Source organism: Muscardinus avellanarius (genome assembly GCF_963383645.1).
Source record: "Muscardinus avellanarius genome assembly, chromosome: 12".
NCBI lineage: Eukaryota > Metazoa > Chordata > Mammalia > Rodentia > Gliridae > Muscardinus > Muscardinus avellanarius.
In genome coordinates, this window is record NC_137798.1 from 14,725,934 (window position 1) to 14,740,006 (window position 14,073).

General features: G+C 38.3%; 1 protein-coding gene across 1 annotated transcript in view; it reads left to right on the forward strand.

The window, feature by feature from the left end:
- Positions 1 to 14,073, forward strand: part of RFX7 (regulatory factor X7) — a gene marked incomplete at its 3' end in the record, with an annotated part of 108,185 nt that overhangs the window by 47,202 nt on the left and 46,910 nt on the right. Inside the window, exon 2 of the mRNA XM_080707986.1 lies at positions 11,746 to 11,779. The remainder of the gene's footprint in view (positions 1 to 11,745; positions 11,780 to 14,073) is intronic.

Here is a 14,073-nt window from a genome sequence, read left to right on the forward strand (position 1 = left end):
TAGTCATCGAATAAACATTTTTTTTCTCTCTTCTGTTGCACATAGATCACTTGCTATTGTGCTATAAATTTCTGATGTTCTGGTGTGTGTATGTGTTACTAGGGATTAAAACTAGAGGCATTTTACCTTTGCACTACACCCCAGCCTGATTTTGTTTATTTGGAAATAGGTGCGTGCTAGGTTGGTGAGTCTCACACTTGCTGAGGCTGTCCTCAAACTTGTGCTCCTCCTGTTTCATTCTCTCAAGTACTGGGATTACAGACATGTGCCATCATGCATGCCTGGCTCTGGTTTTTATTTTTAAAAGTCTTTTCTTTGTTCTTCAGCTTCAGTAATATCTATTGATTTTCCAGTAACAGACCCCTTTTCTGCTATCTGATCACCTATTAAATCATCCAGTAGATTTTTCACTTTAGATACTGTAGTTTTATTGTAAGTTCTAAAATTTCATTTAGTTCTTTGTCAGAGCTTCTATTTCTCAGATGAGATTCCCCATGTATACATTTGTTATGACCATATTTTTCTTTTACTGCTTGAACATACATGTAATTCTTGCTCATTGTGATATCTAGATGATCAGGATTTGCTTCCTCTGAGCTGCATTTTCTCTTGGTTCTGGAGTCCTCCTCCCCGTCCTCCCCGTCCTCCTCCCCGTCCTCCTCCCCGTCCTCTCCGTCCTCCCCGTCCTCCTCCCCGTCCTCCCCGTCCTCCTCCCCGTCCTCCTCCCCGTCCTCCTCCCCGTCCTCCCCGTCCTCCTCCCCGTCCTCCTCCCCGTCCTCCTCCCCGTCCTCCTCCCCGTCCTCCTCCTCCCCGTCCTCCTCCTCCCCGTCCTCCTCCTCCCCGTCCTCCTCCCCGTCCTCCTCCCCGTCCTCCTCCTCCCCGCCCTCCTCCTCCCCGTCCTCCTCCCCGTCCTCCTCCCCGTCCTCCTCCTCCTCCTCTCTGCTCTAGTCATGTTTGCTTTTTCCATCATTGATTAAAAAACACTTCTGGGTGATATGTTGTAGACTTTGGATTCTGTTGTTTTTCTCTGATGAATGTTGAATTTTTGTTCTAGTAGACATTGAGTATGGCTGTATTCAAACAACTTTCTTCTGTGACAGGCAGCACTAGAGCCTTTTCTTTTTTGCTGGAAACCTCCAAATTTCCCCAAACAAGGGTCATCCAAATATTCGGTCATATTGTTACCTACGTCTTGGAGCACCTTCCTTTCTGGGGTTTCATCTTTCCCTTTCTCGCTGCTCTTCCAACCCCACACTTAGCTTGCTTCAAGCTAGCATACCAGATTTCTGCTTCAAGACTTCTCAGGGATCATCGCCATCTGGACTATTAAATATCTTTAGGTGAAAACTTATAAGAATTCCGTCCAGCTTAGTTCCCTTCACTTAAGGAAGACTTCCCTCAAGTTGCTTCCTGCTTTGGATCACTCTTTTGCCTTAATAGTTTCTTAAAAATACTTTGCTCACTGTATATAATTTTTATGGATAGCAAAGCTTTTCTAATATAAGTTACAACTGACATAAAGCGTTCAATATTCATTCAGAAATTTCATAATTTAGGCCAGGCGTGGTGGCGCACGCTTGTAATCCCCGCGCTTGGGAGGCAGAGACAGGAGGATCGCGCAGGTTCGAAGCCAGCCACACACGCTGGCTTAGGAGACCCTGTTTCCAAATAAAAATGTAAAAATAGGTCTGGGAGTGTAGCCCGGAGGTAGAAGGGCTTCCAGGAACCCCAGTACCACCAAAAAAAAAAAAAAAAAAAAAAAAAAATTCATAATTTAGAAAATTATGAAATGCCCACTAAATGGAAGAGATTATAAGACTTTATCAGTGGAAAATGCTTTTGATAAAATTTTAAATAATACCCTGCTTTGATTATAGATGGGTTAAAAATTGGATATGTTTATAAAGATGTATTGGAAGAATGCGAAAACAAAGAAAGTTATTGATTACAGTTGTAGAAGTTGAGCAAAGTTTCCAAATATATACCAACAATATTGATATAAAGCAATATATGTATTATATACACATAGATATTATAGATGCTATATATACATATTTACTGTGCCTTTCATAATGTAGTAAATGTCTGCTAGACAGGATAGTTGAGGCATTGTGGCAGAATTCTCACCCCACACTCAAGATAGGAAACATAGAGGCTACGGTAGGAGCATCACAGTTTTAATTTTTTTTATTTTTAGAGATTTTTTTTTTTCCTGAGGAGCTTTATTTTTATTTATTTTTTAAATAAATTTTTATTGGTGCATTGTAGTCATACTTCTTAATAGGATAAAAAGAACTTGAGATATACATGCACACATCACCCAATCATCCCTTACCCAATCCCTAACCCCTACCCTCCCCCTCCCTCCTTCCCATACTTGGTTTCCTGATTAACTTTGATATGTTTAAGTACAACATTTGCTTTAAAGAATTTCCCTCTTCCTCCTCCCATCGCTTCAGTTAGGTTGCCTTATTTGCTCCTCTAGAGGATATCTTCTTCATCTAGAGTTCCTCCTGTTTCCCTATTTTCCCTAGTTTTTGCACATTAGGGAAAAAGCATCTGATGTTTTATTTTTGTGACATTTCACTGCAAATGCCATAATTTTGTTCTCCTTTTTGGTTGGCCAAATTCCATTGTGTACACATCCCAGAGTTTTGTAATCCACTCATCTGTTGAAGGCCATCTTGGCTGGTTCTACAGTTTGGCAGTGGTGAATTGTGCATCTATGAACATGGTCGCTCATGCATTAGTTTGGTATTTTGTTTTTCATTCTTTTTGGTAGATACCCAGAGGTGGTATTGCTGGGTCATATGGTAAGTTTGTTTTCCTTCTTCTAAGGATCTTCCATACTGTTCTCCAAAGTGATTGCATTATTATTATTTTTTTTTAGCGTTCAATTCCAACTTTTCTTTTTACTTTATTTCATTTTTTTGTACATTTACTTATTTATTTTCAGAAAAAATCTGTCCTAACATGAAATATGAACTCTAAACACCCAAAACAATCTCGAAAAAGAACAAATTTAGAAGATGTACATTTTCTAATTTCAAACCTTATAAAACAACAATAATCGAAATAGTGTAGTACTGCTATACAGGCAGATATATAAACCAGTGGAGTAAAATAAAAAGCCTAGAAATAAATTCTTCCATGTATGGTCAAGTTATTTTTGACAAGGTTTCCAAGAACATTTGGTGAAGGAAATAATAATCTTTTCTCTAAATATTGTTGAAAAATAACAATTACATGAAAAGGCATAAAATTGGACCTTTACCTAACACCATATACAAATATTAACTCAAAATAGATAAAAGACCTAAATGTAAATCTTAAGACTATAAACTTTTAGAAGAAAACCTGGGTCATAAAACTTCACAACATTGAAATTGGCAGTGATTTCTTAGATATGATTCCAAAGGTACAGGCAATAAAAGAATAGACAGACTTTATAAAAAATAAAAACATACTGTACATCCAAAGACAATGCAAAGAGAATTAAAAGTTACTGATAGAATGGGATAAAATATTTCCAAATGCTGTATCTGAAGGTATATTAATATTCCAAATAGAAATCCTAAAAATTAGCAACAATAAAAGCAAACAATACTTTTTTTTTTCTTTCTTGATGGTACTGGGGTTCCTGGAAGCCCTTCAACTCCGGTCTACACTCCCACGGGCTACACTCCCAGACCTATTTTTTAACCTTTTAATGTGGACACAGGGTCTCTTAAGCCAGCACAACACGATCCTCCTCTCTCTGCCTCCCAAGTGCGGGGATTGCAAGCGTGTGCCCCCACGCCTGGCTCAAACAATACAATTTAGAAATATGTAAAAGACTAAAATAGGTAATGAATCTCCAAAGATTTTTATATGACCAATAAACACATGAATATCACTCATCATTATCATAATATAACTAATCATTAAGGAAATACAAATAAAAACTATAGTGAAATACTACTTCACATTTGTTAGGATGGCTACTTAACATGAATTACCTTTCTCCAGCCCTTTACCTTGAATTTGTTACTATCTTTACTTGTAAAGTGTGTTTCTTGAAAGCAGCAGATGGATTGATTCTGGCTTTAATCCATTTTGCCACTTTATGTCTTCTTATTGGGGAATTGAGGCTATTTATACTTAGTGTGATTATTGAGAGATAACTTTTAATTCCTAACATGTTAAGATTTTATTTCTGTTTGAAATACTGTTACTGTTTATTCTTCTTTGCTTAGTTGTCTGCTGGATGGAAAATCTTGTTTCTCTGGTTCTGGTGTGTATTACCTATTTCTTCTTTGTAGTTAATATCTTTGAGTATTTTCTCTAGTGCTGGTTTTGAAGACAAAAATTCCTTCAGTTTCTGTTTGTCATGGAAGCCTCTTAATTTCCCCATCTAACTTGATAGAAAGTTTTGCTGGGTAGGAAATTTTTGGCTGGAAGTTGTTTTCTTTCAGAGTTTGGAATATGTTACTCCAAGCCCTTCTGGCTTTCATGACTTGGTTTGGGAAGTCTGGAGTGATTCTAATTGGTTTGCCTCTGAATGTCACTTGGCCTTTTGTTTTTGTTGCCTTTAAGATTCTCTGCTTGGCTTCCACATTGGTCATTTTGACAATTATGTGGCATGGGGAACCTCTTCTCTGATCCTGTCTAAAGAGAGTTCTATAAGTTTCCTGGACTTGTGTATCAACATCTTGCTCTATGTTTGGAAAATTTTCTGCTATTATTTCTTTGAAGAGATTATTGATCCCTTTGGTTTCACCTTCTTTTCCCTCCTCTATTCCGATTATTCTTAGGTTAGCTCTCTTAAAATGGGCCCATACTTCTTCAATGTCAGATTCCTGCTGTCTGATTTTTTTTCTAAGTTATAAATTATGCGTTTCTTTTTGGAGTGATCATCTTCTAGGAGCGAGATTCTATTCTCCATGTGGTCTAATTGATTGTTTATAGTTTGAATTGATGCCTTTACTTCAGTGATTGAGTCCTTTATTTCTTTTAGACTCTCTCAATTCTTTTCGAAAGTCCTGTATTATTTCTAGTTATATTCCTGATTTGATCTTCTGGAGATCTCTGAATTTCTGTGTTATCAGGTTCTAATAATATGGTGTTGTGGGCATTCATTGCTCTATTGTTGTTCCTCTTTCCCATGGTTTCAGAAGTTTTGTGCCTTCTCTGGGTTTTTCCCCGGGTCACTATGACTTCGCTTAGGGTGCTCTGAATCTGGAGTTTGTGGTAATCTCTGCCGTTACTACTCCTTTACTGGGTTGTATCGTAAAGTCTCAGACCCAGGAAGTTAATCGAGGCTGCACGAGACTGTGGGGGTGCCGGGCTGGGCGTTTTCCCAAAGGGAGCTGCAATTAGGGTGTGGTATCTCTGCCACCACTACTCCTTCACTGGGTCGTTCTGTAAAATTTCAGACTCAGGGAGATTATCAGAGCTACGCAAGTCCCTGGGCATGCAGCGCTGGGATTTCTCCTGTAGGGGCTGCTATTTCACTTACAGTTATTGTGCGCGCTGATCTGGAGCTGTTGCGGGCCTGGTGAACTCATCACCGCTGCTGGCAATATGGGCCACTGTCATGCCCTCGTCCGTGAGGCTGACATATTTCTTTTCTGGTTTTGACCTCCGTTCTGAGTCCCTGGAAGGCGTGATGAGCTTGGCCACTGGGAGTTTTAGACATTCCTTGTGCTGGAAGAACTGCTGAATTACACCTGAATGATCTGCAGCTGCTCGCTTCAGCTCCTTGTTTACCTTTCCTCTCTGTAGCCTGATGCTGTGAGGGAAGATGGTGCCAGTGCGGCTGTGCACTGCATTGCGGGCTGGTTTTTTTTCTGGTCTCTGGTTTTTCTTTCTTCTAGACTTCTTTTTCTCTGTCTCTTGTGTTTACATTTTTTATTTCTCTGCTGACAGTGTTTTCTGGCTATGGAAAGTGCTGATTTTGTGGCAATAGAGATCAAGAGTTAGCAGGACTCATAAACGCTGTTTTTTTTTTCAGTCGCCATCTTCCCGGAAGTCTCAGCATCACAGGTTTGAGGCCAGCGTATGATAACTTGAACTGGGGTGTGGCTAGAGGTATAGTGCTTGGATTTAATCCCCAGTAACTCACACACAGATATAAAATATCAAAACCACAAAAAGGTTCATATGTATATATGTAGATAGATAATTGTGTGGGAAAGGTTAACAGGAGCTGGTGCAGTGGCACATCCCTGGAGTGCCAGTACTTGGGAGGTGGAAACAGGAGAATTGCAGGTTCAAGGCCAGCTTCCACGACTTGGCAAGACATATTTCAAAACAAACAGCTGGGAGGTAGAATGCCTCTGGGTTCAAGCCTTAGTACCAAAAGAACTTTAAAATGCCCCCCCCCCCCCCCCGCTTTGGGAAAGCAACTAAATCCTAAATTGCTCATAGTAGTTTTCACCTGGATACAGACCTTTGAGTGCTAGGAATTAATGTCTTAATGATCCTAGGAAAGGCAAGGCTCTATGATCTGTGCCATCTCAGGGAGCTGAAACTGATCAACCACATAAGGCCTAGAGCCCAAGGAGAGATTTTACCTAATGAAATGATACCAAAAATAGGAAACCATAGACCCAAGAAGTTTCAGGTAAGTAAATTTGCTGTTTGCCCAGAGCCTGGAGAAGGGCAGATTATGAGAATCTAAAGCACTAGTCCTGTAAACTCTACATAGACTGTAGAGTTTGATTTGATAAGCTCCTTAGAGTTCAAGTACTCTGAGTCAATAAATTAGTATAAAATGGATCTGACACCATTAAATCCTTAGAAATTCAGCAGAGGCAAACGTGAAACTGCTTCCATAATCCAGAGATATAAAATTCCTATGATAAAATAATCCTTGCTAAAGATAAGTTCATAATTTAAAATTTTCATATCACTAGGGAGAAACATTACCAAGTCAGGAAAAAATACATGTGTATGTATGTACGTATTCTTCATTCCCTAAAAAACAATCCTCATAAAATTAACTCAATTTAAATTTAAAAAGTATAAATCATAGGAGAAAATGATATGCTTAGGAGATTGATACACACTTATCAGACAACAAAAGGAAAGGTAGTTTAACAAAATGAATATGAGACAAAATGGAATTTAAGGGAAAATAGCATTACTAAGGATCAAAGATAGTAGATCATGATAAAAGGAATATGTTGCCAAGAAAATATTGAAAATATAATCTTATAAATCCAACAGTATAGGATTAGAATTAAGAAAGCAAAAATTATTAGCTATAAAAAATTAATAAGTGGCCACTTGTAGTTGAATACTAAACATCTCAGAAATTGGTGAACAGAAATAAAAGAGGCAAAATATTTGAATACTATAATTGGTACACTTGATTAAACGGAAATCTATATAGAAAATCCTTTAGGAAACAGAATACGAGTGTATTTAAAGGTACATGTTTTGTTTTGTTTTCCTAAAGAAAATTACTCTAACCTGGGTCCAAAGGAAATTTACATCATGAAAACCACATGCTGGGTGTGGTGGCGCAGGCTTTTAATCCCAGCATTCAGGAGGCTGAGACAGGAGGATCGTGGGGTGCAGACAGCCTCAGCTACTTAGTGAGGCCCTTTGCAACTTAGTGAGACCCTGTTTCAAAATAAAGAATAAAAAATAATAGGGCAGGGGGTGTAGCTCGGAGGTTGAATGCCCCTGAGTTCCATCCCCAGACCCACCAAAAAAAAAGAAAAGAAAAGAAAAGAAAAGAAAAAGAAAACCACATGCCCTGGACAAAATGAAAAAGCAATGAGTTTAAAAATAGCAAGCGTATACATACACACACAAACCAAACACTAAATTACAAAATACAATTAAATAATGTATTATGTAGTAAACAGTTGTATTATATAGATAATAGAGGGAATTTTTTAGGAATAAGAAATTATAATCCTTCTTGAGTGTTCTTATTAAAAACAAAGAAGTAGGGGAAATACATATTTTGTATTCAGCTTTAACATAACATAGATAAAAATAACAATAAATGACAAGATAAAACTGAATCAACAAAACTCAAAGCTTGTGTTTGGGGTTTTTTTGTGTTTGTTGATACTCAAGATTGAATTTAGGAGCACTCTACTCTGACTATACCCCAGCCCCTTTTTATTTTTTATTTTATTAGTTTATTTTTTTCAAAAAGACCCTATTTCAAAATAAAAAATAAATAGGTCTGGAGATGTAGCTCAGAAGTGGAATGCCCCTGGGTTCAATCCCCAGTACATACACAGACACACAGACACAAACACACACGCACGCACGCAAACGGCTATCTTTTCTTTTAGAGATTTATCAAATTGTTTGTGATAGTTAAGTATAGCCATCCTCTTTAGATAACTAATCTCTGGAATACTCAATTGCTGGAAAATGGGAATATATTAAGATTATGGTTTACAAAGTAATCACATTTCAATTTAATATTTATCTAAAAGCCCATTCTTAAGTGGTCCTAGTCTTTCCACTTTTCTTCTTATGGGGGACTGAATTTTTTGTCATTTATTCATTCAGTAGATTTTTTTGGAATACCTAACATGTGCCAATGAGAAGAAGCAAAACAAAGCCTGCTCTCGTGGAGTTCAAATTATTTTCAAAGAAGATAGCTAGGACAGAAGTTAATAAAAGTAAAACTGGTGGTTAAGCACAATGATGAAAAACCAAGCCAGCTCAAAGCAACAGTGATCTGAAGCTTTTCGACGGTGATGTAGTAATGAGCTATCTGGAAGAGACAGCATGGGGAAGGACATGAAGAAAGCGTGGAGGAGTTATGTGGGAGAAGAGGCGTAGACGCCGACAGCAGAGAGCACATGCCTCTGCTGCTGCTCCACACCACTAACTCGTGGGGCTGGGCCGGAACTGTTGGAGACTCGCCGGCGGGCAGAAAGAGGCCAAGGCTGGAGAGGAGACATAAGGCCTAGGCCGTGATGAGGCCGGAACAAGGGCCAAGTGGCTGGGACAAAGAAGCGCCTGGCCACAGTGCTGGGAGGAGCCCATGAGGCCTGGTGGTTGGTGGTAGGGTAGAGACGGGCCAGCTAGAAGGTATTGTCAAACTACACACAAGTGATGTTGGTTTAGACCAAGACAGTGAGAGATGCTTCGAGTCTAGATATATTATGTACTAGCAACAATAACGTGTGTGTGTGTGTGTGTGTGTGTGTTTGATATTGTACTGGGGCTTGGACCCAAGGGCATTCTACCTCTGGGCTACAGTCACAGCCCTTTTTATTTTTATTTTTATTTTTTGCGGGTCTGGGGATGGAACCCAGGGGCATTTGACCTCCAAGCTACACCCTCTGCCCAAGTTTTTATTCTTTGTTTTGAAACCAGGTCTCACTGAGTTGCAGAGGGCCTCACTAAGGAGCTGAGGCTGTCCGTGAACCGCGATCCTCCGGTCTCAGCCTCCCGAGTGCTGGGATGACGAGCGTGCCCACCGCGCCCAGCAGCCCTCTTTATCTTTTGAAACACGGTTCTTTTAAGCTGCTGAGTGTCTCACTGAGTTGCTGGGACTGGGATTGCAGGCATGCACCACCAAACCCAGCTAGCAGCAATTCTTAATTACCTTCTGATCTCAAGAGATGCTTTGGGAGCTGTTGAAAAGAGAAAAATAGCATTCGCTAGTCTTCAATGAATGATAAACTATACAGTGATCCAAAAGGAGATGTTATTTCATTTTTTTGTTTTTACTACTTTTATTGGTGCACTGTAAGTATACATCATACTGAGGTATGGAGGGATAGAAATAAAGACACACACAGCTCTTGGCGCACTTCCCTCAGACCCCACCCCACTAGCCCCTTCCTATACATGTCAGTGAGTTGACACGGGCAATTTCATAAGGGTACATAACATTATTTAAACTATTACCTTCTTATGTCTCTGACCCCCCTCCTCAGCCCCCTGTGGATTCTCTGCTCCTCAATCTGAGGTCTCTTGTTCAATTTCTATCTAGCTTCCACATATGAAAATAAGCATGTAACTATTTGCTTTCTGAGACTGGCTAATCTCATTTAACACAATATTCTCAAATTCCATCCTTTTTGCTACAAATGACAAAATTATGTTCTTCCTCAAAGGAGATTTTAAAACCTCTCTGAAGCTTTTTCTTAGTATTGTGGGAAGGGAACGTCAGTCCTACTTACCTAGAGGCATCGTTACTTCTCGTGCTCTACTTTTAGTTATCCTGAACTGTGCAGCTAAACCTAATCCCGTCATACTTTGTTGTTTTGAAAACTGAATCCTGAAACAAAAAAATAAAAAAGGAAATTTGAAATCTGGTACAATTGTAAAATTTGACATTGATTAACTGAAATTAAACTTAATGAGATATTGAGATTGTATCTTAGCTCTATAGCTAAGATTATATTCAAAGGCAATAATACAAAGGCAAAACCCAGTTTTTGTTTATATTTATTTTGCTCTAGATCTTTTACAAAAAATAACTTGGCTTATAACATCTTTTAAAGATGTGGATAATCCTTCTGAATATTAGCATGATTTATATGCATTTGTACTTTATAGGTATTGTAACAAGATCTAAATGAGTTATTTTATACTAGCATTATTTGTGTTATATATTATAGTTCAATTAAACTGATATTTAATTATATTACTTATTTCTAAATAAATGTTTCCACCCTCTCAACTTATATTAGTTTATTTTTGTTTACTTTTACTCTAAGAATTCCTATTACTGGGTTATTTTATATCAAGTCTTTAAAGCTACAAATTCTAAGCCGGGCGTGGTGGCGCACGCTTGTAATCCCCGCGCTTGGGAGGCAGAGACAGGAGGATCGCGCAGGTTCGAAGCCAGCCGTGCGCTGGCTTAGGAGACCCTGTTTCCAAAATGAAAATGTAAAAATAGGTCTGGGAGTGTAGCCCCGAGGTAGAAGGGCTTCCAGGAACCCCAGTACCACCAAAAAAAAAAAAAAAAAAAAAAAAGCTACAAATTCTATCATTACTTATGGCTTTTAAATGTGAAAAAAAAAAAAAAAACCATTGACCAGAGTGGAAGGCAAGCAGTAAAAATCATAATTTATTTTAAACTCTGTGTTTAGTCCCTAAGTGCAGTAATGCATCTGTACTTATATACCTTTAAAAACTTGGAGCTGTGTGTAGTAGTGTGTGCCTATAGTGCACAACTCAGGAGGCTGAGGCAGGGGGTTCAGGCCAGCCCCAGCAATAGAGTAAGATTGTATCTCAGAAAAGAAAAGAAAAGAAAAGAAAAGAAAAGAAAAGAAAAGAAAAGAAAAGGCAAGGCTGTATATTCAAGATACCTATTTTAGTGTAACAGCAGTAGGTAGTCTGGAATGGTAAACTCAGAAGCTGGTTGATCATGTTTTAGAATAGAAGATAGTCAGTGGGAAGTACATTTTTGGTTTGCTTTGTGAAAGATATAGTTTAGGAGACAACGCCTAACCTCCCCCCTCCCCACTTTGTGAGGACTGAACCCAGGGGTATTCTTCCAATGAGCTACACCTCAGCCCACCCCTTTTTTTAAATTTTGAAACAGGATCTTAAGTTACCTGCACTGGCCTTGACCCTGTGATCCTCCTGTCTTAGCCTCCCAAATACTGGGATTGCAAATGTGTGCCATATGCCTGGCTACAATGCCTAATCTTAATAAGGACCTTTACTTATTTTTTGTAATCATGAAAACTAATTGCCATATCTGTTTAAGATTATTTCAAAATTTTAATAAACTTTATTCTTACTAACCTAACTTTCTTTTTCTTTTAGTAAAACTGTACAATCTAAAGTGGACTGCATTTTGGTAAGTGAAATAAATACCCACCTTAAAAATTATTTTGTAATAAGGCTTTTACAAAACACTATAAAAAATAACATTCTTAACTAGATATTGATTCTAAATATAGCCCAACTTTTAGTGAATAAGCTTGACATTTAGTTGCAGCCCTTTGGGTAAATTTGCTATAAGCTATCCAGGTAGTTTTCTGTTGCTCAGCAATACTGCAATCACACTGAAGTCATTGCATGCTTTTGAATCTTAGTGGCCTTTACTGAAAGATTGCTTAAACAAACTTTTAATTAAAATGAATATTTATCTTTCTGTTCTAACAATGCTGTAAGAGTTTGCCTAAAAGATTTCCAGATGTCTGATGTGTTTAGTTATGGTAGCATATTTTTTATGTTTTAGTTGCTACTCTTTAGTAATTAAGCCACAACAGTGGTTTAAATTTAGGTTATACATATAAAATTATATTAAAATTTCCTTAAATAAAAACTTTTAATATGTCTGGTGAATTTGTTTTTGTGACTGTAATATACTTTTATCTTTGGGTTGTAGCTTTTTTAAGATTTCAAGCCAGCCTGGTATAGTGGCACATGATTGTAATCCCAGTACTTGGGAGGCTGAGACTGGAGGATGGCAGGTTTGAGACCAGCCTCAGCAAGTAGTGAGACTTTCATTAACCTACTGAGACCCTGTTTTAAAATAAAAATAAAAATAGGGCTGGGGATATAACTTGGAGATAGAATGCCCCTGGGTTCAATCCCTGGTACCACAAAAAGTTTTACAAAAAGATCTCAAGCCACAGTAATAGTTTAAATTTAGATTGTCTGCTGGGACAACTGAAATAATAAGAACTTCCTCCATGCTGGGCGTAATGGTGCACACTTGTAATCCCTACGTTTGGGAGGTGGAGACAGGAGGTTCGCACAGTTTCGAAGCCAGCCTCACTGGCTTAAGGACCCTGTTTCCAAATAAAAATATTTTAAAAATAGGTGTCTGGGAGTGTAGTCTAGAGGTAGAAGAATTTCCAGGAACCCCAGTATCACCACCACCAAAAAAAAAAAAAAAAAAAAAAAGAACTTCCTCCATGAAATCTATGCTGAGCGACTACACCTTAGCCTCTAGAATATTCCATGTCTACACATCTGTTATATTACCCAGAGTGTCAGTATAGTTAATCCTCTTTCTTAGAGTCTGGTGCTAAACTATTATGTGATGTCTTATTAGCTTATTTTAGCATATTATAGCCTCTAGATAGGTGAACAGCTTGGAATAGTGCAGAGAGGTAATTTGGTCATCTCTTTTCTACTTCTCTAATAGCTGAAATAGGATTTTGTAGGAGTGTGTTCTCTTCTCACTTATCCTTTTTATTTTCCTCCTTTTCCTCCCTCCCTTTTTTTTCCACCTCACAATAAGTCATTTTCCAAATAAAGTAACTGACACTCAGCATATAGTTCAAAAAAGAATTATTGAATGTCTTCTGTCTGCTAATTCTACACATAAGAGTTACAAGTTAGGAGTGACTAATCTTTTTTTTTTTCTCATCATTGAGAAAAAAAGAGGCAGAGGACTATTATAAATTATAAAATACAACATTTATAAAATACTAAAGGATACACACACACACACACACACACACACACACACACACACTTTTAGTCTCTAAGATTTTTAATTCTATCTTAGGTCCTGGACATCCAATGATAAATAAGATAGTAAGATCTCTGTCCTCACAATCTTTCTCTTTTATTGGATAAGGTGGACAGTCAGCAAATAAATAAGAATTATAGCTTTGGATGTTGAGCAGATGCCTGAATAAGAAGCCAGCTCTGTGTGAACATCTGCCAGCAATATACATTAAACAGGGGAAACAATATAAAAATTTAAAACTTAAGCCGGGCTAATCCCAGCATTCGGGAGGCTGAGACCTGGAGGAACGCGGTTCGCGGACAGCCTCAGCTACTTAGTGAGGTCCTTTGCAACTCAGTGAGACCCGGTTTCAAAATAAAGAATAAAAAACAGGGCAGGGGGTGTAGCTCGGAGGTCAAATGCCCCTGGCCTGGGTTCCATCCCCAGACCCGCAAAAAAAAAAAAAAAATAAAAATTAAGGATATCTGAGGAGTAGGAGGATTCCAATGTGCTAAGACTTACAGAGGAGAGGAGAAAATGATAGCAAAGTTCATTCAGAGAGTATTTTATGGATGTCATGTTTAGCCATCATAAGTAGTATGGTTTTCATTCCAACTACATGGAAAGCCAAATTAGAGGGTATTATGCAGGAGAATGGGGATGGAACCCAGGGGCATTCTCCCTCT